Source organism: Triticum urartu, chromosome 2A (genome assembly GCF_056163025.1).
Source record: "Triticum urartu cultivar PI428250 chromosome 2A, HENAU_Tu73, whole genome shotgun sequence".
NCBI lineage: Eukaryota > Viridiplantae > Streptophyta > Magnoliopsida > Poales > Poaceae > Triticum > Triticum urartu.
The window spans coordinates 330,343,935-330,367,081 of NC_141874.1; the positions used below are offsets into that span (position 1 = coordinate 330,343,935).

Genomic DNA, 23,147 nt, shown 5'->3' on the forward strand with positions numbered 1-23,147 from the left:
GTTACGAGATCCTAGAGTCAGAGTTAGTAAAAGTTTAACTCGAATAGATGAGAGATCAGAGTCCCAAAGTATAGACGAGGAATAGAAGATCCTAGTACCACCCAATGGCGCCATGGGCCCATAAGCCACACAGCCAAGTTAGTAAAACGGTTTTTGGTTTCTAGACTCAACTTCGGCCAAGGAGTTGGAAAGGGGGGATCCTACAGGCAGTTGGCTCTGATACCAACTTGTGACGCCCTCGATTCAATCATACACTAAGCATACACGTAAATGTGTATGATCAAGATCAAGGACTCACGGGAAGATACCACAACACAACTCTAGATACAAATTAAAATAATACAAGCTTTATATTACAAGCCAGGGGCCTCGAGGGCTCGAATACATAAGCTCGAATACACCAGAGTCAGCGGAAGCAACAATATCTAAGTACCGACATAAGTTAAACAAGTCTGCCTTAAGAAGGCTAGCACAAAAGCATCTACGATCGAAAAGGCAAGGCCTCCTTCCTGGGAGCCTCCTAACTACTCCAGGTCGCCAGCGGCCGTCACGTAGTAGTAGGCATCCTCAGGGTAGTAGTATTCATCAGTGGCGTCGTCTGGCTCCTGGGATCCGTCATCTGGTCACAACAATCGGGTATGGGGAAAAAGAGGTAGCAAAGCAGTCGTGAGTACTCATCCAAAGTACTCGCAAGACTTACATCAGATCTAAACTAACTATGCCTGTATCAAAGGAAAAGGGTTGTATCCGTGGAGTAAACTGCAGAATGCCAGAATAGAGGAAATGCTTAGTCCCATCGATGACTAGCATCTTCCGGAAACCACCATCTTGCAGCAATAGAAGAGTACAGATCAACATAATGCAAAGTAGTAGAAGTGTTATCAACCTCGGCCAGAGATCCTTTCTCGACTCCCAGTGAGAAAGCAATCCCAGAGACATACTATCCATTCATCATAACCATGTCTCATGTCCACTCATTTCTCATCACAAGTATCCAGTTCTAGTTGTATCGATCGGGATACAACTCCAGGTGTCCATTACCGTAGGACAGGCTATCGATAGATGTTTTCTTCCCTGCAGGGGTGCACCAACTTACCCACCACGCTCGATTAACTCCGGCCGGACACACTTTTCCGGGTCATGCCCGGCCTCGGCCAAACAGTACGTCGCAACCCGACCTAGGCTTAATAGAGAGGTCAGCACGCTGGACTAAGCCTATGCCCCCAGGGGTCATGGGCCATCTCCTCGGGAACTCCTGCACGTTGCGTACGCGACTGGTGAGCAGACCTAGCAACCTCCTTAAAAAAGGCAGGTACTTACGAGTCCAACCTGGTGCGCGCCGCTCAGTCGCTGACGTCTATTAAGCTTCGGCTGATGTATACGACACAAAACGCCCATACTATGCCCACGTGATGGTTAGTGCTATCAGGCCAAAGGCCCCTCGGATCAAATATCCAAATCGTAGTGGATTAGGAGCACGCGGTAACGAGCAAAGACTCACGATCGATGTGACCCCATCGTCCCATCTCGAGTACTTGCGGCAAGGGCTAAGAATGCCCGGTCACGCCTCGTAATTATCTCACAGACACCCTCTAGGTCAACCCGACTCCACATCACTCGCAATTAAGCTCGCGCGGGTACCCCTCTGGGCCGACCCGTCTTTAGTAACATGGTTCAGTGTACAAGTCATAGTAACCGTGTGTCTAACACCAAGGGGAAAACCCGAGGAATCACCCCCGGTGAACTCCACTCGATGTTATCATCAAGGTGAACGTAAGAGGATCCACCCTCGAGGTTCACACTTGAGGGGTTGCACGACAGAGCCGTAACGAAAGTGGTTAAGGAGGAAATCACCCTCGATGACCTCGACCGTATAGCTACACTACAGAGATCTCATCAGGAGTGATGTAAGAGGTTCCACCCTCGGCACTCGATGGTAACTCTGCAGAGTCATACAACTAGGGGGTGATGTGCGGTGTCGGGGCCTGGACAACGATCACGTTGATCGAGTCATCGAATATAAAGCGAGGCAACTGGGACAAGGTGGGGTCACTGATGGATCTCTAACCAACCTATACTAAGCAGTTTAGGCTAAGCAGGTAAGGTATGAAAGCAGGTGACAACAACAGGCTATGCATCAGAGTAGGATCATACAGAAAGCAGTAGCAGTTCTAATGCAAGCATGCGAGGGAAAGAAATGGGCGATATCGGAATGCTCAAGGGGGGGTTTGCTTGCCTGGTTGCTCTGGCAAGGAGGGGTCATCGGGGATGTAGTCGTACTCAGTCGCATCAACGTCGGTCTCGGTGTCTACAGGAGAAGAAGAGGGGGGAGAAACAGTAAATACGGGGCAAACAAGCATCACAAAATATAACAAGGCAAAACACGATGCCAAGGGTGACCTAACGCACTACTAGGCGATACTGGCCAAGGGGGAAACATCCTGGAAAGTTTTCCCAGAGTTAGGCATTTTCGGACAGATGGAACAGAGGGGGACGATTGCAGGTTTGCTATGCTAGGGACGTGTGGCGGACAAACGGGTTGCGTATCCTGGTTCGTCTCGTCGTTCTGAGCAACTTTCATGTACAAGGTTTTTCCATGTGAGCTACGGTTTATTTTATATTAATTTTAAAAAATTTAAATCATTTTAGGATTTATTTAAACGTTTTAAACCAGCATTATCTAGAATAGTGTTTGCTGACGTCAGCATGATGTCTGCAGTCAACACAGGTCCCACATGTCATAGGCTGAACACTAACCATTTGTTAACATTTAATTAGCATGTTAATTAGAGTTAATTACTTAACTAAACATGATTAATTAATTTAATTAATTTAGTTAATTAATTAATTAAATTTATTTTATTTATTTATTTTAAAATCTCTTTTTAAAAAGGGGGGTTGTGGGCCCCTGTGGTCAGTGGCCCATGGCGCCCGCACCCGAGGCCAACAGAGGCGAGGTCGGGCGCGGTCGGGGCCTCGGCGGCCGGCGACTATGTTCGTGGCAGTAGTGGGGGTTGGCCGACGGCCACGACGGGGATGTATTCAGCAGGCAGCGGGAGGTGAGGCCGGCGAGCGACGGCGGCAGCAGGCCAGCAGGGGGCGATGTGGCGCTGGGACGAAGAGGCGGGGCGAGCCAGAGAACACGTCGGGGCTGGTGAGACGTGGCCGGCGCGGGCGGGAGCAACGCTTGGAGCGACAGTGTGCGGGGAGCGGCGAGAGGCGACAGCGGCAGGTAGCTGGCGGAGTTGCAACGGGAGCAGCGCGCGGCGCGCGGGGGGGGGGGGGGGGGGGGGGGGGGGTCCGACGAGCAGTGGCCGGGCGGAGCAGGGGGAGCGGGCGACTGTGAGGGGGCGCGGGCGCACCAGGACGAGCAGGACGTAGGCGTGGCGCGGTGAGCGCGTCCACGGGCGCGGCGACGGTGGCACGAAGGGGGTGACGGGGGAGGAGGACGAGGTCCTCACCCACGTTGAAGGCGTGTGGGGCGGCGAGGCTCGACGGCGACCGTTGATGGAGAGGCGGAGCAGGGCAGGGCAGTCCAGCGACGAGTTCGGGGAGGCGACGGCGTCAGGGGCAGGCGCAGGGTCGGGGCGCGTCGTGTGGGAGGCGACGGAGAGGAGGCTGCCGATGAGGTGGTGAGGGGCGACGACGAGGTGGACGACAACGACGAGCGCAGGGGCGGGGCCGAGGAGGCGTCCGGCAGGTCTGGTGATGGCACGAGGTGGCGGCGACGTCGACGGCGTTGAGCAGGCGTCGAGCCACGAGGGAGATGGGACGGGGCTGCGGGGAGGAGGCAGGGAGGGGCGGCGCTCGGCGATTCGGTGGCGGGGTCAGCGCGCGGGGCGACGCGGTCACCAGGGTCGGGGGGCGAGCACCCCCGATCCAGATCGGGTCGTGGGGTGGGGGAGAGGAGCGAGGGATCATGGGGGGAAGTGGGGGGTGTGGTGGTGGGTCGGGCTAGGGTTCGAGGAGGCGTGTGGTGGTGGGGGGGGGGGTTAAGCGGGGAGAGGTGGGCCGGCCGGGATGGGCATGGCCGACTGGGCCGGTTGGCCCGGGGGGGTTCGTTTTCCTTTTTTTTACATTTTTATACTTTGTTTTCAAATTTAGATACTGCTCTATTTAAAATATAAAACTAAAGGAGTTTTGATAGATATGAGACTTGTCACATAAATGAAGCACATTATTTCTAGAAGTCACAAAAAGTTTGAGGACAAAAGGAGTTGTCTAATCATTTTCTGAAATTCAAAAGGCCAATTTTAAAAGCTACTGGACCACTAAATAATTTCCAGGAGCACTTTCGGAAACCAAAAGAGGTTGGTTCCAACATGACAAATACCTAGGGAATTATTTTCCACACTTTGAACATTTTAGTTTTCAGGTTTGACAAATATGAATTTTTGACTTTAGATGGGATTTGAATTTGAATTGTGATTTGGATCAAGTGAAGATTAGCAACAGTAACAAGATGACATGGCACCATTAATAGGGGATTACTGTAGCATGACACTGGGGGTGTTACATCAGGGAGGCGTGCGAGCAGAGCGCTGTGCAGGCTCACCGGGAGGCGAGCCCTTTGACCAGGCTCCACCGCCCACCGTCGTCCCAACTGCTCCCACTTTTAATGTCGCCGGCGCCGCAGTTTAAAATCAACCCCGCACTACCCAGGATCGCTACAATCCTCTCTCTTCCTCTCCGATTCTCCTGTCGTCTACCTCCAACTAGCCTGACCTAAACGCACGCCATGCCGCATCACAATGGTCTGCCCTTAGTGTTCCAGTTTCCTCAGGAAGACACCCAGCCGGAGTCTCAAGAACATAAGGCGCTTTGGGACGAGCTTGAACTGGCCTTGCGGGAAGACGCCGCGCCTGTCCCCGCTCCCGTTCCGGCTCCCGTCGCCCCGATTGCGCCAGCGCCCATCCACGTGCACCTGCCAGCGCATGCGCCTGCACGTGCCCTAATGCGCACGCCCGTGCCGGTGCCTGTGCACCTGCCAGCGCATGCGCCTGCGTGTGCACTGACGTGCGCGCCCGTGCCGGTGCCCATGCACATGAATGTCTCCGTCGCGCCGTTGACAGCGCCTGTCCCCGCGCGGGTGCCAGTGCCCCCCTCAGCGACATGGATGGCCGCCGTCGACCGCTTCCTTGCACCAATGCCAGTCGCCTACTCCCGGTAGTTGACTCGCTCCGAAGTCCAGAACATTTTGGCCTTCCTTAAAGCTAGGCCAACGTCCAGGAGTACACTAACAACGGCGCAAGACGTCGCCGTTGCCGTCAGTCAGTGGCCCGACGACACACAGAGCACGGCAGAGGAGCTGCTTCCCACCGCGAGACGCCCCCGTCGCCGCCGCGTAATCTAAATTTGCCATGAAAAACGTTCGGATTGCCATGCTTAAAATCCGAATGTTTATCATTTCTGTTTATTTTATATCGATCGTCGTATAATTTAAAGTCGGAGTCAGACTGAACGAAATGTATGGTTTGATCGATTGAATGTTCTGCTAGAGCCGTATCAAATTAAATATAAAACGTCATCAAGCTACATGTGTTCCTTGCCATCCAACAACCTACACTACTTCAATGTTGATCACTCAACACGTTTAGCATGCAGTTAATTTCATGCCAAAAATATTGCTAATCACATGACAACACGCAAATAATATCATAGTAGTTAATATCCGCATGCACTTAATATACTTCCAAATTAACGTGCATTGCACGTACACACTGACTAGTGCTGCTAGTACGTGAAACTGGTGTCGTGACTTGTGAACGCGTCCAGATATGGTCAACAGCACATCGCCCGCGAGTTCTTCCTGTTTGCTCGTGCGTCTAAACGCAGAAGGGGAGGAGAGAGAGAGCACACATGGAACCCACCAGTAAGTGAAGGCGAATAGTACTAAAAATAATATTACATGTTATCCATTAATTAGGCTGTGGTAATATAAAAACATTATGTGAACAAATGTGGCACAACAAACATTGCTATTCTACGTATGTTGCCTATGGACGTGTGGCTTGAAGGCCCGGTCGCATGTTCGATCCTCGTCCTTTATTTTTTAATTTCTATATGGGTCCAAATTTGTTTCATGACATGTGGGCCCCTCGGTGTGTAGTTTGTAGCACTTTAATTTGTGGGTTGAAATTTGTTCCATTCCAAGTGGACTATCGGTGTGTAGTTTTGTAGCTAATTTATAATAATTAAAGAGAACAACATAGTTTTTTCAATAATACCATGGTGCGACGTTGAAGGCGAGAAAGGACGTGCGAGACAGCGATGACCGAGCCAGAGGGAAATCAACTAGGGGAGTTGCGTGGGTTGCAACGGTGTTTGGAGTAGTTGTGGGCCGAATGCTATGAAAATATAATCTAAACCGACCGAAACAAATGCCCACACAAATTAATCCAAGGTTGGAGTGCCCCTCGTAATGTAAAAAGCTCCGGCTTTGCGAGGGATGGAGAGGTAGTAGCTTCAACGCGTGGAAGATACGGTGTGAGAAAGCGAGGTCAATCGAGAGACATATAGATAGAGAGACAAAGTGAGTGTGGTCCGACATTCATTGAACAAATATATATGCTCTGGAGAGATATTGTCCGATTGAGCTTTTTGGCAAGGGTGAGGGCTGTAAGATAGAGCTTGAGAGATGATCCAGTCACAGACGTGTAGATATATTTTGTGCATGGGAGGAAGCAAGGTCAACCGATCACATAGGGTCGCCATGCGATCGAAATAGTGAGACGGGTTGGAGAGAGTGACCTAGATAGACGATGTGCATGAGAGAGTATACAATGTGAATAGGTCGAATTGGGCTCAAACATGGTGATATATCGTTCTTGTCCAAGAAAGAGCGAGGTCAATCGAGACATACGGAGAGCCAGAGAGAGAGAGAGAGATTGAGTGACCGTGGCCCACCATGAGGTCGAAAGAGTGGCGGCGGCTTGGATGGACTGACCTAGATAGACAATCTGCATGAGAGAGTATAGGGTGTGTCGATCGAAGCCCGAACAGGGAGATATATCATTTGTGTGTTAAAGAAAATGAGGTTAAACGAGACTCAGATAAAGAGAGCGAGATTGAGTGAGTGTGGCCCGCTGTGTGGAAGAAAGAGTGAGACAGTCTCGAGGGAGTGACCTAGATATACAACGTGCGTGCGTGCGCACGAGAGGTTGGGGGGGCTAGATAGGCAATGCATGTATTTAGCGCGAGAGGGTGAGAGGGAGAGGGGGGAGAGAGAGAGCTCGGCATGGGGTGCAATGGCGGGTGTGTGAGGTAAATACATTTGGTAACAGAGTGGAAAAAGGGGTTGTGTAGTTGAGAGACTTAGAGATCGAAACATGGAGAGAAAGAATGAATGTGTGTTGGAAACCGATAGCTTCCTAAGGTGGTTAGGAGAGGAAGATTAACTGATACAGGAAGTATGTAGCGTTTGTGTGGGGGGGGGGGGTAAAAACAACTTTTGAATGCATATAGTACGAGACTTAATATCGATGTTTCAATTCGGTGTACATTGTAAGATTTGAACCGAGGACCAGGCATACGGGTAATTATTTCGAATTCGTGCCATACTAAGTTTTGAAAAGCTAACATTGACTCAGTTTGTTGTGCTATTTTGTAGGTCATATCTTTGAATCCATCCAAAAGTTTTCTCACTACCATGGTATTCATCATATACATATGAATTTGTATTAAAAAAGTAGCATGGATACAGTGAAATGCGAAATCCACATTAGAATTGGAGATGGCTACGTGACACACACTCTAATTCAAATAACTAACTATGTGACACACACTCTAATTCAAATAACTAATTATGTGACACACACTCTAATCCACATTAGCGTGGGTACCGTTTCGATTTTTTTTCAAATAACTCCTCATTAATTAATTTATAGTACTCCCTCTGTTCACTTTTATAAGACCTTGAAGACATTTTAGACAACGTGCAAAACAGTTCATTTTAAGTTGTCTGAAACGACTTACAAAAGTGAACGGATGGAGTATCTCATTTCGAATGACTAATTATTGCAAGGAAAACACGGGCATGGTAATACATACAGATTCGTTTGCAAATGAAAGAAGATTCGTTTGCATTCTCAAATGTAGGCGCACCAGGCAGACCAGGGTCGTGTCGGGGTGGACGTTGCTTCGGTGCCTTAAAGGCAACTGCCTTTGGGTCACTGACATGTGGGCCAGCCACCTGTTGGGCCCACATGTCATGGACACAAAGGCAGGTGCCTTAAGGCACCGAAGCATAGTCCTGTCGGGGTGGTCGTGTGTGTCGGACGGACGTGTAGCACCCAGCCACCCACCCCTCTCCCCCCCAAAAAAAGGACGACGACAATATAAGTTCGCGCTTCCACGTTTCGGATTGAAATATCTAGCGGCCCCAATTCCAGCCCTGCAAAATCTCTCTTCTCCACCGTCCCCTTCCGCGCCCAGATTGCTCAAATCCCTAATTCGCCGCCAACCCTCGAATCGCCCCTCGTCTCGTCTCTTTCCCCACCGTTCCCCACCTCTGTGCCGGACGACGACAACGAAGACGATGGTCGCGCTTCACCACCGCACCGGAGCTACCTCATCTACGCCCTCGTCCACCGCACCGAGTGGTCCATCGACAATGTCGGCCGCCGCAACCGACGTGCCTCAGAGACACCGAGTTCCACCTCAGCAGGTGCGATTCACCGACGCCGTCTCCCAGCACACCGGGGCTACTTCATCGAGCACATCGTCGTACCTCCGCCCCCCGAGGCCATTGGGGCTTCAGCAACGGTCTCGTCCACCGCATCATAGTGCTCCGCTGCCACTCAAGATCTGCATCCGTGTGCGGCCAACCAATGCCAGTGCATCACCCTCAACGGCTCTGAAGTGACCCGCACTCTAGCTAGGCGAGCATGCCCAAACGCCGGCCCGAACTAGGTATCCACACATCACTCTGTTGTGCACTGTTCCGATGATGTTTGGATATCCTTTCACTGCTCTCTTAGCTTACATGCCTATGCAACTCTTACTTTAACTCTTATTTCTTCTGGAGATATGATCTGAAACAAGCAAATCCATTTTAGCGAAGCATGACGGCGCTAAGGGGTCTGGAACACATCTTGCACACCCGTATAACCTTGTAAGTATCTGTCCTCTGGTACAACATCAAGGTCGATTCCTCTTATTTGATCAACCATTCGCCGTGTCAAAAATGCAGAGGTGGATGCAAGGAGCACAAGGCCTGCACATCCAAGCAAGTGGTAACATGGACTTGTACATGGAACATCCCAAGCGCAAGCAGAGCTGCGGTGAGCCTGTACAACGAGCTAGCGTAAGTCCCTGCATTTCATTTAATTCGTACTGGCATTCGTGTATGATTTGTGTGTAGTGGCTGATCCACGAATTCAAGTTACCAGGGGCGAACATTTAACTTAAAAAATACAAAGGCACTTGCACTCTGGAAATCAACATAACTGGAGAAATGTGAAGCTACACGCACTTTGAAAACCAGCTAATGATCCAAAGTAGTTAGATTATAAACACTAAATGATGCAAGCACCAAAAAACACAAAATGCAACATGGTGTATAAGGACTACAAACATGGTCTGTACCTGCTTGAATTATTCGTTCTCTGGCTGAAAATATCGAAGTGTAATTGCACGTATAACCCAGTGCGCAAACTGCATATCAATATATCTATCCTGCACAAGTATGCCAATAGTTTCAAACAACAGATTAGAAAAGTATTTATGCTATGTTGTCATGATACGAGGACTTTCTGGTAGATGGCCTCGACGTTTCCTCAAGCTATGAAAATGCATTATAATTTGCTTGTCATCAATGCCTGCACATCTCTGTCTCTCTCAACATAGTAGATCATCATTAGACACTAAATCCTTCAATGAGCTTGCAAAATGCTTGCATTAGATCCCTCATTAGACACTATTGTTCATCACCAGGAGGATGTAAAATGTTTGCATCAAATCCTTCATTAGCAGTCGGTTCATTAGACACTTCAGGCTCAAGAACAACATGAGCTTGTATGTTTGCACCGGAAACTTGATTAGATACATCAGATTCAGTCAGTTCAGTATTGATTGGGGGAGTTATAAAATAAGTAGAAATTGGTTTCATTTTCTCATAGATTCCCTACATACAAGTAGTTTTACAACACCGTCAGGTTTAACTATTGGCCAGAAATTGAAGAGTTGAATTAGATATAATCAGGGATGTGATGTACCTTCTCGTTGCGCATGCTACTCTTGCAAGCTGCGACTGTCCATTTGCGCAAGCTCGATGCCATGCCCGTGTTGCCGCCGTTGCCTCCCATGCAGGCTACACCCAGGGTTGGATCTTCATCTTCTTGTCCTTTCATTCGCTTGAAGCCCGGCGACCGCCCTCCAACGAGGGCGCGAGGAAGTTCTGTGTCGGTCTATCCAGCGGCAGCTAGGTTAGGAGCGAACCAGACTAGAGGCTGGAGCGAATGAATTGGGATTTTTCCTGCTGTCAATCGATATGGGAGGCGCTCGTTTGGGCCGCGAGCCTGCTATAGGGCCTGCCTTGCACTTATGTTATTGGCCCATCCAAATTGAAACATTTTTCTTCATTTTTTACATTGCCAACTCGTGCGTTGGGACGAACAAAACTAGCATGGGCCAACCTGGACGACTCAAACTAGGTGCACACTTTCCAGCCACTTGAGGCGGCCGCCCATACCAGCCCCTATGGTGGCGTCACCCCTTTTTGCGTGTATGATTAGATAGTGAAAAATATTCCAGTGGCGCTTTTGATTTACCCACAGAATGGTTGAATTGCTTGTTTCTTTGAACTGAGTTCACCAATAATGTGAAGGATGCCAGTTTTTCATCCTATTGTAGATTGCTTAGATCTCGATATGCCAAAAGTAATCGCATGAAATATATAGTAAAAGCCAGTGTGATGTATTTGGCTACAACTAGTCTGACTACATGTCCTCATATAACATATCAAGGACGCACCATCTTACCAGATTAACCATTCGACTTACCCATGCAGTGTGGGAAGAAAGAAGTATTGGGACTGCGTATCCAAGCAATTGATGCCATGGACTCCTTCGTACAACCTTGTAAGCGAAAAAGAAGTTGCAGTGTGCCTGTACAAAGAACTAGCGTAAGTTCAGTTGCCTGCTTCTTGGAATTTTAGTTAGCCACTTATTGCAAAATTGTTCAATTACGTTGCATGGCTTAATTTAGTTTGCTACTGATTACATAATGGCACAGCCTGTTAATCATATTGTAGACTACGCCTATCTATGTGTTTGATACTTACTGTTAAGAATTACCCGTTTGCCTTAACTTAAATATCTACTTGTTTGTTTAACTGCTTTGCTGCTGCAACAGCGGGTTACAATGATGTTAATAACTACTTTTCTGCATCCAATTGAAACTCTTTAATTCCTTGTTTGTTTAACTGGTTTGTTGTTATAACTCCCAGTTGAGATGTTTTGCTAACTTCAACTTTTCTGAATCCAATCAGAACTTTAATGGCAAAATAGGTTAGCCCAAGATCAAAGAGCGAGGTCCCCATGGACGTTGCATCATCCCACAGCAGTGGCACCAGCCCAATTGTGCATTATGAATTGCCAACTGCTGATGCTCTAGAGGCTAAACTAGTGGTAGAAAGAGATTCTGCTTCTGCACTTAGAGATGAAGTTGACATGTCGAGGAAGCAAACATCACAATCACAAGCAGTACTCAAGACAACCATTAAATATTTGGTGGATTTCAAAACAAAGCAAGCTGAGACTGACCAGATTGTTAAGGTCCTGAAGGAAAAAAGGAAATTAAATTCCTACTTGGTAAATCATAGGTGAAATATTCTTTCCATAGTTGAATAACCTTTGTGTTGTCTGTTCATGTAATCAATCAAACCATTTGTTTTAGATATCGTGTAATAATTGTTTTTTTTGGTTTGTAATTTTATTTGAGCACAAGTCTGTATTAATTGATAAGACTCGGAGACATTTCATTTGGATTGCTGTGCCAGACCTACAAATATGCCAATCGGGCCGAATGTGCATTCAGTAATAGTAGTAGTATAGATGGACCATAAGTGGCACGCATCAGAAAGGGCCAAGATGCTGGGTAAAAAAAGGATGCTGTTGTAGCCAAAAAAAGTACAGCGGCCTGGCTTATGTATGTTAGTTGATATTATTGATCCATATACTCTATAAGTGTTTATATGTCTGTTAGTTCTGTACATTCTTGGTTGATTGACTCGGTATTTGAATCTTGATACATCGCTTGTGTACATATCTAAATGGGAGTACACATTATGCTGCGTGTGACATTTGAGTTGGACATGAAGTGTTCCAAATATTCGAATTCACCTTAAACTGGATTCTAGTTTCTGAATTTGAGTATCGGCATTTGTAAACCATATTCATATATGACAGTGGAATACATCTTTGTCGTCCTTTTGAAGATATATAAAAACACATAGAATGATTTATAAAGATTCATATAGGAATACAAAATGGATTCGAATTTAGTTGCCAGGGTAAACGTGGATGCTTATTGTCCCAAAATTCGAAAGAAGCAGCAAAATGTTCACTCCCACGTCGGCTGCCCGAAGCCAAGTGTTTGGGAGATGGAAATTACTGTCTACCCATTACACAGACAATCCATCGGCCCAATTTCCACTGCTCTAAATAGGGGTAGGTTAGTAACTTCAATTAGACATGACACGACCGCCTCTGAGCCCATTCCGACACGGTGGGCGTCAAACATGGGCGGCAAAACTCATTTGATTCAAGCTCATCCGAAAGACCTTTGTTTCTCCCTCCATTCCCCATTTGTACACGGTGGGCGGCAAAACAAACTCGACTCGGCCGAAATCGATGTAGGCAAATATTTTCAATAGGGGCAGGTTTGTAACTTCACTTAGACGTGACACAACCGCCCTACCTGTCAGCCCCGTTCATACACCGTGGGCGCCAACCATGGGCGCCAACCACCCTCTCCTCGCCCGAAATCACTCTGGGAAAATATTGGCGAGATGCGAGATTGCCGTCCTATCCCCAACCGACGAGACGTCCAACTTTTAAACGGGGGCTAAGTTCGTAACTTTCCCATATTTCAGACAGGCGCGTCCCAAAAACATGGTTCCCCGTACCTCTCCCTCCATTTTCCCATTCATACACCGTCCACGCTAGAACACCCCATCCCCACACCAGCCTCCGTCCGCCACCCCATCCATCGCCGCCGTCCTCCACCACATCCTTCGCCACCGTCCTCCACCATGTCGGAGCACCTACCAAGACCGCGTCATCCACTTCTAGAGATGGACGTTTCTCATCCACGGCGACGGACCAATAGCCTTGCATCGCGTCCTCTCGCTTCATCGACACCGTCGTCCTCTTTGCCGGGGCCGCTCACACGACCTTCTCTTCCACCGCAACGGGACTTATCCCCCGATGCACCTGTCTACTGTCACAGATCAGCTTCAACGCCACCGACAGCCATCGCACCCCCGATGCCTACACGGCGCCGCAAGAGAGGTGGTACTTCATATCACCTCAACTTTTTGATCTCAACCAGAAAATAGATCTTAACTTGGTTACCCTACTTTCATTTCAGCTCTTAGAATTTAGTTCTTAGTTCGAAGCAAACAATGGATGCTAAATATCATTTCTCCGGTTTGCAGCTTCAAATCTGCCATGGCACAGCCATAATACGATTTAATTGATCATGCTTAGGGTTTAATTGATCATGGTGGTTCTGTGGTGGTTTCTTTAATAGAAATCGGAGGGGAAACCCTCTTTTGCTAAAAAAATATGCTTAGAGTTTCCCCCTTTTATGATCACTATACGACCAGAATACGTGCTTCGTTTCATAATAACACTGCTCCACCCATCAAGCTAAACAAGTTTAGTAGTTCAAATACGAATATGATATTATTAAAACAGAGTTGTTTAATTGGTCAGTTAAATGTTCCTAAATTAGTTTCAAAAATGCATGCTCGCCGCTCGGGTGTGTATCTCTACAGGGTGCCCACGTTGGGCCGGCCCACCCTGGGATTTTGGGTCGTCCCAGGCCCCGATTCCCCTTTGTTCTGCTACGCGCTTCCAATCTCTACTCGCCCCCAGTCGCCTGCCTTGCCGGCGACTTGCCGTCCCTGGACGGCATGACTCTTGGAGGAGACGCCGGACTAACAGGAGGCCAGGAGCCACTCGCCCAACAGTGTCACCGCTGCCCGGGCGCGCCGCCGTGCCTACCTTCCCAGTCTGTTCAGGGCTCAGGCGTGCAGCACCCACCAAGCCAACCCAATTTATCCTGAGATACGTCCTCAACACTCAGCAGCCACTCCTCATCACCCATTTTCTAATTGATTCATTACTCATTAGGCAGGACTGTCATTAGGGTTTGTTGTGTGCTCAGTGCTACCTACACTTAATGGTTCAGATGTATTTAGGTAATCTTTAGTACCTCTAAAGTTCACAGGGTTTTGAAAATTCTGGCCCTCGGAACAGAAACTAGTCATTTTGGATTGCTGGTCGTAGTGACATTGACCCAGATTACTACTGCAAGCCAGGTTTGTTGACAATTTTACTTGTCTTTCTTACTCATTCGATATAATATCCAATTATTCACATCGATTAGTTGCAAACAATAAGTGCTAGACAAACTTCTTCATTCAGATTTTGGACGGTCTCTTACTGCAGTTACAATTCTGCATACTTGTCCTAGTAAGCTCATAAGTAAATGATTGATTCACTACATCTATGCTTGCCTTGTCATATTTGTTGTCGATATTCTTTTAGGGTGGACCACCCTATTTCTAAATACTGGAACCGTAGGCATGAGTGAATAGTATTTCTCTATGTGATCTCTTCCATCATGTGTGGGTAACGAACACTGCATTATATAGAAAGAAAATGTCATTTCCAGCTTTTACATAGGTTTCGATCTTTTACATGGAATACAATCTGCCTACTTGCTTTGTGTCGCACTACCAACAGTCCACCCTTGAAGCTAAACATTACGCCACTCATAATTGCTTAGTTTATTTGTTCAAATACGAATTTCATATGATTCTAATGTTCCTACTTCAATTTTGAAATGTGTGCCTGCCTGTTATAGAGACATAAGGGGTTTGTATTTCTGTGTGTGGTCTGGTCAGCATGGTTGGGGAGGTGAACTTTGCATATGCAGGGGTTTATAGGGAGACACTCTCCGAGTTGAATACGCAATGCATTCCATAGATAATCTGACTACTTTTTATGTTTTCATGAATCTCAGATTCTGAATAGCATCATAATGATTATGAGCTTGCATGCATGAAAAGAATAAATCAGAACAATGCCATGGCTGTCAAACTTGGCATTAAGGGACTGAAATCAAGTCTGGATGCAATGCAATGCAATGCAAACGCTCTCCACCTACAGATTCATGCTCAGAATATGATCCTAACAGTGATTTTGAGCTAGAGGGAGACCTAAGTCAATGTAGCTCCCTAGTGGAGGAGTCAGAGGAAGATGCCCTATCTTATTCACCCATCAAGGTACTTGCTCTAACTTTCCAAGGTTACATTGCTCGCACATATCTTGCAACTGATGCTTTGCATTGCTTCTACTTTGTTGAACTGCCATTAGCTTAGTTTACACATCGTGTATGTGAATACGCCCTGCCTATCCATTTTCAGTACATATTCCATCTGTCATCATACCATATTTATCCATTCAAATGTTGTTCTTGTGTATCAGACGTTCAAAATGAAGAGGGCGATTGCTGATCGTGGAGGAGCACAAGCAAAGTATTTGGAAAAGGTAGTGGCACCTGATAAATCAAATAGCCCATTAGGCAATATCACCTGACCCACAAAATACCCCAACTCTAGCAGACTCTAGCCCTACTACACTGGTCATTTCTGATGCCCCAACTCAGCAGGCCCCAACTGCAGCAAATAGTATGATTATGCCAGTTGACATAGCACCAGCGGTACGACGCAAAACCCCCATTCCAGCAAAGAGCACACCAAATCCAGTTGCCAAATCCCTTTTCGAACCAGAGAGAGCCCCAATTGCAGCAAATAGGGCCCCTATTCCATTTCTTCCCAGTTTAGAAGATGAAGCTTATGTTGTTGTCAGGAAGTTTGTGCGCATCTTTCCTTCATGGAAAGATTATACCGCAGACACAGAACAATTTCCAGTCTTACTCCGCAACTTACGCGTAAGTAATGTACTAATGTTATTCATGGTCATTACTGCATATGTTTCTGCTGACAGAAGACACAAGATTTCATTCTTTTATATAGGCGAGGAGCAAAATGGATTGTGATGAAGAGTAAGGGTTGGTTGCGCTTTTCAAGCACTCGTTGATGAAGTATCGTTCCTACCTGAGGCAAGCGCACTTCGATGGCAAGCCTCTGAACGAAATTTCTGTAAAGTCTCCAGTGCTACATTTATCCGACGGTGACTGGAATAATCTTGTTACACATTGGTCTCGGCTGCAGCGTAAGGTATTGTCTATGATATCACATCACAATTTGAACTACATTTCTGCATTTGCCTTAATGTCCCACTTCTACGAAAACTGTTAGCAGAAGAACATTCGTTCTCAAGGGACCACAGAATCTCGCAACTATACTGCACACTGCATTGCTCTTGTGAGTACCTCTTGCCCTGTATGACCATACTTACTTTCATAGCTGTTTGATTATGTAGCATCACTGCACATGTTAGCCTCGTAATCGTCCATTTGGTGGACATTATAAGATACGTATGGACTCTTACATAAATTTAGAATCAACCCAATGCTTTTGAAGAGGTTTAGCTCTACAGTCCTCTTGTAAGGACTGAACGTGCTCTATCACTATACTTACATTAACAGCTACTCCCTCTGTCCCATAATATAAGAACGTTTTGTACAGTACACTAGTGTTCAAAACACTCTTGTATTATGGGAAGAGGGATTGGTTCGTTTTGTAGCATCCTGCATCTTATCTCCCTCGCCCACCATTTACTAAAAAATATCAAATCTATATTTAATCTTACCAACAAGTAGAATACACAAACAATGCCAGTGCAGAAGTGTAGCCCATTGCTCTTGTTAGTACATTTTGTCCTGTAATGCTTGTACTTCCAGGGATTGGTAGTTGATTATGTAGCATCAATTTGCATCTTATCTTCATTATCCTCTATCCCTTCCAGTATTATCATATCTATAATTACTCTCTACAAAATGTAGAGTACAGGCAATGCTTATGAAGAAGATTCTGTGATGAAATTCTTGAGTTATCCTTCCCATGACATGGAGAAGGGCATTATAAAGCCAGTGTTAACTGTTAATGTAAGTCAGTCCTTCTAAAGCCTTTATCCTCAACTGCTGTTTAATTTGCTCATACTCCCTATCATTTACTGTTGTTTAGTTTGCTGTTTCTACCAAAATGCATGTTCGTAAGAACCGTAAGTTCTACGTTTTACTTGTAAAACCAAATTCCTTATTCATACCATGCACATTACTTAATACTCCCTATATGTATGCTTGTTTTTGTGGATCTATAATCCAGTGTGTGGTGAAGCAGCCCACGTTTGCACCTTATCATCTCCTGTTTTATCTTACTGATGTGGCTGATGATATGAACAACATGCCATGCACATTATCCAAAATAGATACAATGATTTTCTTTGCCCTTCATCTATGCTTGTTATGTTGACATGGTAATCCAGTAGTGTGGTGAAGCTCCCCGCATTATGAACAATGCCAAATTTTTGTATTGATATTTTGAACTTACTCTTTATTTTCTAATTTGAAATTGGATAGAATTGACAGAACAATTATCATCTTTGTTTATACCCGTGCAAAACCTGTCATCTCTCTGCTTTGTTTCAGGGTGATATGCCTGATGGCATGCACAAGTCTGCTGAAGGCTGTGAGACAAACCCAACATATATTGCAGCAAAGAAGGCAAAACATCTTGAAGATAGCGAGACAACCCCAAAGTCTTGTCTTGATGCAGTGTTCAAGTTACTTGAGACTAACAGTCAGACAAGCTCACAGAATTCGTTGTCTGAATCAGTTCGACTTCTTCAGTCCCAAGTTCTATCAGAAAGGCATTCTGCAACTCAAGTTTGACTTTAAGTCCTATCTCTAAGAAAGATTGCGGAGAACACCAATGAGAACCTCATTGCTAAACAGCTACACCTGGAAGCTATGACCGACATGCTAGGCCGGTCTCACAGCCTTGCTCAGTAGCTTGCGCAGCAGTTCCCCTGCAAGGCTAACCTTTCTTGAACTGTCTTGGAAGTGGTCTCGGTTCAGTATTATTTTGTTACACTGCAATGGTGCCAAGTTTTTGTAATCTGCTTCTTCGTTGCGCTTTATGATCACTGGTGGCGAACTTCGATGCCCAGTGGATGTAATATACCTTAAATCCTTTATTGCATAGTGTAGGTTTATTCTTAGTTACTGTGCCGTAATTTCTTTATTGTATAGACTAGGTTTGTTCTTAATTCCTACTAGTTACTGCCATCATTCGCTATCTGAAAGAAAATCAGATGTAGTCGACCGGACCGAAACATTCGACTCTAACGGGCTAGGTTTTTAGCGGGCCACAATTGGGCCGGCCTGCGTCTTTCTTGGGCCTGAATGATTGGGGCCTTGACACATTGCGCCAGGCCCAAACTTACACCGGCCTATATTTTAGTTGGGCCTTTTGTTGACCCAGCGCTTAGTTTGGCCCAGGTAGCGTTGGACCATTAACAGGCTGAATATTGTACTCGCCTATTACGGTCGAGATGAAACCACGGGCATTTAGCAGGCCAAAATGCATGTTGGGCCTCAATTTTCACTAGTCGTGGACGGGCCTTCAGCAGGACGAAATGTAGACCGGGTCGTTTTGGACCCAGTTAGCTCACGGGCCTTTACCAGGCCGAAACATATCTCGGGCCTTAGTTGGCCCACTGATATCATGGGCCTTTAAGAGGCCGAAAGCTTAGCACAGGCATCAACGGGCTGAATTACGCGACGGGCCTTTAACAGGACCAAAGTCACATTGGGCTTAATTGTTGCCACCTTTAGCACGAGCCGTTAGTGGGCCCGATGTCCCGTCGGACCATATGGGCAGCACGGGCCATTCCCAGGCCGAAAGTCACACCGGGCTGAAATGGGCACATGTCTACATCAGGCCTCTAACAGGCCGAAAGTCACTGGGCTGTAGTTGGGCCCAAATATTCGGCGAACAATTAACGGGCCAAATCTGGCTTCGGGACGCAAATGGGCCCAAATATTGGGCGAACAATTAACGGGCCAGATCTGGCTTTGGGCCGTAAATGGGCCCAAATATTGGGCGAACAATTACCGGGCCAGATCTGGCTTCGGGCCGTAAATGGGCCTTTATTAAGCAGGCCGTTATTGGGCTGGCCCACTAGTACCTGATTAAGTTCTACGGGCCTTTGACTGGGCCGGCCTTTTTAACCTATATGGGCCTCTGCTGGGCCCAGCCACGTGTCGACGTATCATAGGCATGTCTACTCCAATGGACGGGCGACATCTGGCCCACTGATGAGCTGACAGGTGTTCCCTTCGGCCAATCAGAATTTTACACGTGGAAATTTCCCATTGGTTAGGGCTGTTAACGGGTTATCAGATCCAAAATCCGACCCGATAGCTTAACGACGTTCCGTTACGGTGGATGCCACGTGTCGGTCACCCCTGACGAAAGCACTTCTGTGACGCGCGATTTATCGTCATGGAAGTGGACACTTCCGTGATGATAATTTTGGTAATGTCATGGAACACTTCTACGACAGCACATGTATGACTATCTTGATTCTGTCATAAAATTGTCATGGATGTACATGCATGACAAAAAACGTGACCTACTGTGACAAACACGTATCATCACGGAAGTGTATTTTTTTGTAGTGCCTAGTCCTACTAGGAGGAGAAGGGGAAGGAAGGAAGGGAGAGGAAGAGAAGGAAAGGGGGGGCACCCCCTCCCTAGTCCAATTCGGACTCCCTATAGGGAGGGGGCGGCTGTAAGGATGGCAATGGGTTGGGTTTGGATCGAGTTGAACAATCTCAAATCCATGTCCATGTCCATGAAGACAGTCCTTGCCCGCTCATGAAAAAATCCATGGGTGAAAATTTTTGTCCATGTCCAAATCCTATGGATATCCATACCCATTGGATATCCATTGGGTCCTCTCGAGACATATAAATAAGACATAACACAATATTAACATAAACTCTTCCATTCTTCACCTCGTGGTAGGCTAGGCTTCACTTATGGTAAATCAACATCCACTAACAACCTAAGATCATTTAGTATTTTTCTAATAGATGAGAATGACGAGTCATTTAAGAAGGATGTAAAAATAAGGGAAGGGGTGTTGGAGTATCTTACAGAGGGGATTGAATGTCAACTAAAAAATTACGATGGGGATTGTGTAATTTCTTATGCATGTTTTAGACAAAAAAGTGTAAAATTGTTGTGGGAAATACGACTGTGGGGCAGGGATAGAAAAATTTCCCCCATTAAGTCATACTATCGGGTCGGGTTTGGGTATATCCATGGGTACAAGATTATATCCATGCCCTATCCATGAACAATCGGGTCGGGTTTGGGCGCCGCCCATGGGCACAAAAGCATATCCAAACCCTATCCATTCGGGTCGGATATCCATGGATAAAATTGCCATCCTTAGGCGGCTGCCCTTGTGGGCTGCCTCCCCTCTTCCATATGGCCCATGAAGGCCCAACTTTCCTGGGGGGGGGGGGTCCGATAACCCTCCGGCACTCCGGTTTTCTCCGAAATCACCCAGAACACTTCCGGTGTCCGAATATAGCCGTCCAATATATAAATCTTTATGTGTCAACCATTTCGAGACTCCTTGTCATGTCCGTGATCAAATCCGGGACTCCGAACTACCTTTGGTACATCAAAACACATAAACTCATAATACCGATCATCAGTGAACATTAAGCGTGCGGACCCTACGGGTTCGATAACTATGTAGACATGACCGAGACACGTCTCCGGTCAATAACCAATAGTGGAACCTGGATGTTCATATTGGCTCCCACATATTCTATGAAGATCTTTATTGGTCAAACCGCATAACGATATACGGTGTTCCCTTTGTCATCGATATGTTACTTGCCCGAGATTCGATCGTCGGTATCTCAATACCTAGTTCAATCTCATTACTGGCAAGTCTCTTTACTCATTCGCAATGCATCATCTTGCAACTAACTCATTAGTCACATTGCTTGCAAGGCTTATATTGATGTGCATTACCGAGAGGGCCCAGAGATACCTCCCCGATAATCGGAGTGACAAATCCTAATCTCGATCTATGACAACTCAACAAACACCATCGGAGACACCTGTAGAGCACCTTTATAATCACCCAGTTACGTTGTGACATTTGGTATCACACAAAGTGTTCCTCCGGTATTTGGGAGTTGCATGATCTCATAGTCATAGGAACATGTATAAGTTATGGAGAAAGCAATAGCAACAAACTAAATGATCATCATGCTAAGCTAACGGATGGGTCAAGTCAATCACATCATTCTCTAATGATGTGATCCCGTTAATCAAATGGCAACTCATGTCTATGGTTAGGAAACATAATCATCATTGATTCAACGAGCTAGTCAAGTAGAGGCATCCTAGTGACACTCTGTTTGTCTATGTATTCACGCATGTACTAAGTTTCCGGTTAATACAATTCTAGCATGAATAATAAACATTTATCATGATATAAGGAAATATAAATAACAACTTTATTATTGCCTTTAGGGCATATTTCCTTCAGTCTCCCACTTGTACTAGAGTCAATAATCTAGATTACATTGTACTGATTCTAACACCCATGGAGTCTTGGTGTTGATCATGTTTTGCTCGTGAGAGAGGCTTAGTCAACGGGTCTGAAACATTCATATCCATATGTATCTTGCAAATATCTATGTCTCCCTCCTTGACTTGATCGCAGATGGAATTGAAGCGTCTCTTGATGTGCTTGGTTCTCTTGTGAAATCTGGATTCCTTTGCCAAGGCAATTGCACCAGTATTGTCACAAAAGATTTTCATTGGACCCGATGCACAAGGTATGACACCTAGATCAGATATGAACTCCTTCATTCACTGCTTCCGAAGCAGCTATGTGCTCCGCTTCACCTGTAGATCCTGTGACGACGTTCTGCTTGGAACTGCACGAACTGACAGCTCCATCATTTAATAAAAACACATATCCAGTTTGTGACTTAGAGTCATCCGGATTAGTGTTAATGCTTGCATCGACGTAACCGTTTACGATGAGCTCTTTGTCACCTCCATATATGAGAAACATATCCTTAGTCCTTTTCAGGTATTTTAGGATTTTCTTGATCGCTGTCCCATGATCCACTCCTGGATTACTTTGGTACCTCCATGATAAACTGATAGCAAGGCACACATCAGGTCTGGCACAAAGCATTCCATACATGATAGAGCCTATGGCTGAAGCATAGGGAACACCTTTCATTTTCTCTCTATCTTCTGCAGTGGTCGGGCATTGAGTTTGACTCAATTTCACACCTTGTAACACATGCAAGAACCCTTTCTTTGCTTGGTACATTTTGAACTTCTTGAAAACTTTATCAAGCTATGTGCTTTGTGATAGTCCAATTAAGCGTCTTGATCTATCCCTATAGATCTTGATGCCCAATATATAAGCATCTTCACCGAGGTCTTTCACTGAAAAATTCTTATTCAAGTATCCTTTTATGCTATTCAGAAATTCAGTATCATTTCCGATCAACAATATGTCATCTACATATAATATAAAAAATGCTACAGAGCTCCCACTCACTTTCTTGTAAATACAGGCTTCTCCAAAAGTCTGTATAAAACCATATGCTTTGATCACACTATCAAAGCGTATATTCCAACTGCGAGAGGCTTGCACCAGTCCATAAATGGATCGCTGGAGCTTGCACACTTTGTTAGCACCTTCTGGATCAACAAAACCTTCTGTTTGCATCATATACAACTCTTCTTTAATATATCCATTAAGGAATGCAGTTTTGACATCCATTTGCCAAATTTCATAATCATAAATTGCGGCAATTGCTAACATGATTCCGACGGACTTAAGCATCGCTACGGGTGAGAAGGTATCATCATAGTCAACTCCTTGAACTTGTCA

The 23,147-nt window shown here is 46.0% G+C and overlaps 1 long non-coding RNA gene across 1 annotated transcript; it reads right to left on the minus strand.

Moving 5' to 3' along the window:
- Positions 1-305: 305 nt before the first annotated feature.
- LOC147985001 (uncharacterized) lies at positions 306-3,910 on the minus strand. Its single transcript, XR_015615091.1, has 3 exons — positions 3,462-3,910; positions 2,237-2,308; positions 306-619 (listed from the first exon to the last, which is right to left on the minus strand). It is a non-coding gene; the product is annotated as an uncharacterized LOC147985001 (long non-coding RNA).
- Positions 3,911-23,147: the final 19,237 nt, after the last annotated feature.